We start from the raw sequence: 4,037 nt of genomic DNA, 5'->3' as shown, positions 1-4,037 counted from the left end.
CTGATGTAAAGGAACCACTGCTAAATTCTGTCCCGGGAGCAAAGTTGATTTTAGAGACACCTACCAATTCTCGAAAGCCTCACAAATAGCTCTACATCTGTCACTTTGTTTTTAAGTTTTGCAAGAGGACTCTGGAAGCAGTGAATGGGGAAGTGGGGAATATGTTACCCACTGCCGCTTTGAGGTGGAGAGAATGGAGTTCTTTGAATCAAATTCACTGATTCCTTCTGTTAAACTGCCTTTCACCTAATATTTCCGTCAGAGACTCCAGAAACTATGGTGATTGATGCCATAGAAACACACAGCGAGCGAGCAGGGTGATGAGCTTGTGAATTGTGGCATGGCTGAGAGGCAAAAAAGCTTTTTAGCTGCCAATCTAGAGGCAAGGTAAGAGAACAAAATGCAATGCAGCTAGCATGCAGTGAGCTTGACTGTTTACAGTGCACTGTTCGCATAGATTTTCCCCTTTAATATTACTCAACATGCACAATAACCCAGTGTGATAGCTTTTTTATTATTATTNAGGATCTGACTTCTCTTCCAGCTCCATTCACATTGCCCTGCGTGTAAGGACCAGATGCCCCTCGATGCTAAGGGTAGGACCATGGTCAGTGAGTAATAATGATGAAGATGATGACAGTAAAAGCCTGTGAATCACGGGACGTTGGTTACGTTCCAGACACAGAGCTAGGCACTTGCCATCGGAGCCTTCATTTTAGCCTCACAGTGGCCCAAGGACGGAGTCATTACAGGCTTGTGTTTTTAATCACAAGCTTTGGAGTCAGATAGACCTAGATTCAAAACGGAGTTCTGCCAGTTATAACTCTGTGATCTGGGGTGAGTTACTGAACTTCTCTGATTTCCAGTTTCCTGATCTATAAAAGGCAGGTGATGTAATATTACCTACATCTTCCAGCTTTGGCATAGATCAAACAGGATGATGCGTGTAAAACGCTTAGTACAGGTGGCACACCCATACTAAGTGCTCAATAAATCTTTATTATTACTACACAGAGCGTGTAATACCTCTGACTACCCCCCAAAGGTGATGACACTACTTTGATAGAATCCGCACACCTAGAATGCAGACCTTTAAAAGAAAACCTTTTGTAAAAAAAATTTTTTTAATGCTTATTTATTTTTGAGAGAGACAGAGAGAGTGAGTGAGCAGGGGAGGGGCAGAGAGAGAGAGACAGAGACACAGAATTCGAAGCAGGCTCCAGGCTCTGAGCTGTCAGCACAGAGCCCGACGCGGGGCTCAAACTCACAAACCGTGAGATCATGACCTGAGCCGAAGTCAGACGCCTAACCGACTGAGCCACCCAGGCGCCCCTAAAAAAAAAAACTTTTTAAAAAAATGTTTGTTTATTTTGAGAGAGTGTGTAGGAGGGAGAGGCAGAGAAAGAGAGAGAGAGAGAAAAAATCCCAAGCAGGCTCCACACTGTCAGTGTAGAGCCCCACACAAGGGCTCCATCTCAGGAACAACGAGATCATGACCTGAGCTGAAATCAAGAATTGGATGCTTAACCAACTGAGCCACCCAGGCACCCCTAAAAAACTTTTACTTTGAAATAATTATAGACAAACAGGAAGTTGCAAAAACAGCAGAAAGATCTGAATACCCTGCACCCACAGCTTCCCCCAATGATGACATCTTATATAGCTGTAGTATAATAGCCAAATCAGAAAATTGATCTTACTATAATAATGTCAACTAGATTAAAGCCTTTATTCTGTTCTTGCAGTTTGTAAACCTGCATTCACTTATGTGTGTATTTTACCCCACGTGTAGATTCCTGCAACCACTGCCACAAAAATACAGAACTCTTTCCGTGAGTTCTGTATCGAACGAATCCACGAAATAACTCCCTGACGCTTCGTTTCCTCTTTGGATTTGCATCAAATCCCCATTCCCGTCCCCATGATGCCCACTCGTCTGTTCTCCTCTCTGAAGTTTGGTTTCAAGATGTTATATAAATGGAACCAGACAGAATATCACCTTTTGAGACTGATTTTTTTTCACTAAACATAATACCATTGAGGCCCATCCAAGTTGTATCAATGATAGTCCCTTTCTTTTTATTGCCATATTCCACTGTATGGATATATTAGAATTTGGGCCACCGTCACCCCTGAAGAACACTTGAACATTTCATATATTTGATGATTGTAAATAAAGCTGCTATGAATAATAATGCACACTTATGTGTATGTGTGTGTGTGTGTGTGTGTAGATATAAGGTTCCATTTATTTATGCCCAGGGGTGTGATTGCTGGGTCATATGGTTTAAGTGTATGTTTAAATTTATTAGAAATTGAGAGAAACTTTTCCAGACTGTCCCTACCATTTTACATTTCCACCAGCAGTGCATGACTTGTCCACTTTCTCCACATCCTCACCAGCATTTAGTATTATCACTTTTTTTATTCACTATTTTTTAGGAATAAAAAATCCTAATAGATGTGTAGTGATAATACCTTGTGGTTTTAATCTGCATTTCCCAGGTGGCTAATAATGTTGAACATTTTTGCCCTGTGTTTATTTGCCATATATGTCTCTTCGTTGGTGAAATATCTGTTGATGCCTTTTGCCCATTTTATAACGGGGTGGATTACATTTTCACTCTTGAGTTTTGAAAGTTCTTTATATATCGTGTCTGTAAGGCCGTTGTTGAATATATGGTATATGTTGAGGGCCTAAATGTGTTCCCCGAAAAGATATGTTCAAGCCTTAAACCCCGATACCTATGAATGTGACCTTATTTGGAAGTAGGGTCCTTGCAGATATAATCAAGTTAAAATGAGGTCATGCTGGATTAGGATGGACCCAATCAAATAACTGATGTCCTTATAAGAAAGGGGAGTTTGGGGGCACCTGGGTGGCTTAGTTTAAGTGTCCTACTCTTGATCTCAGCTCGGGTCTTGATCTCAGGGTCGTGAGTTCAAGGCCCGCACTGGGCTCAATGCTGGGCATGAAGCCTACGTAAGGAGAACATCATGTGACAAAGGAAGCTGGGATTGGAGTGATGTGTCTACAGCCACAGAGTGCCAGCAACCACCAGAAGCCAGGAAGAGGAAAGGAAGGATCTTTCACTTACAGCCTTCAGAGAAAGTTGCTGATACCTCTGCCTTGAACTTCTGGCCTCCAGAACTGTAACACGATACATTTCTGTTGTTTTACACCACCAAGTCTGTGGTGATTTGTTGTGGCAGCCTTAGGAAACGAGCCCAGGGTGTAAATATTTTCTCCCAGTCTGTATCTGTATCTGGTCGTTTCACTCTCTTGACAGGATCTTTCTAGAGAAAAGGTTTAGTTTTGAGGAAGTCCAATTTATTAAGTTTTTCCCTTTCTGGATCATGCTTTTATCATCACGTCTAAAACTCTTTGTCTATTAGCCCCAGATTCCAAAGATTTTTCTCCTATGGCTTCTTCTAAAAATGTTTCCATTGGGGCGCCTGAGTAGCTCAGTTGGTTAAGCATCTGGCTTCAGCTCAGGTCATGATCTCGAGGTTTGTGAGTTTGAGCCCCATATTGGGCTCTCTGCTGTCAGTGCAGAGCCCGCTTTGGATCCTCTGTCCCCCTCTTTCTCTCTCTGCCCCTCCCCTGCCTGTGTTCTCTCTCTCTCTCTCTCAAAAATAAACATTAAAAAAAGGTTTTATTTATTTATTTTTGTTTTATTTCCTAAAGAGAGAGAGCAAGGGAGGGGCAGAGGGAGAAAGAGAGAGAATCTCAAGCAGGTTCACACTCAGCATGATGCCCAACATGGGGTTCAATTCCGCGACCCTGGGATCGTGACCTGAGCTGAAGTCAAGAGTCCGATGCTCAATTGACTGAGCCACCTGGGCACTCCTCTTCTAAAAATGTTTGAAGATGGGGGACCTGGGTGGCTCAGTCGGTTGAGCATCTGACTTCAGCTCAGGTCATGATCTCATGGTTTGAGCGTCACGTCGGGTCAGCACAGAGCCCGGAGCCTGTCTTTCGATTCTCTGTCTCCCTCTCTCTCTGACCCTCCCCTGATCACACTGTGAGCTTAGAA

The sequence above is a fragment of the Crocuta crocuta genome, unplaced genomic scaffold (assembly GCF_008692635.1).
Source record: "Crocuta crocuta isolate KB4526 unplaced genomic scaffold, BGI_CrCroc_1.0 scaffold241, whole genome shotgun sequence".
Lineage (NCBI taxonomy): Eukaryota > Metazoa > Chordata > Mammalia > Carnivora > Hyaenidae > Crocuta > Crocuta crocuta.
The sequence above is the reverse complement of the archived record's forward strand: the minus strand, read 5'-3'. Positions refer to the sequence as shown.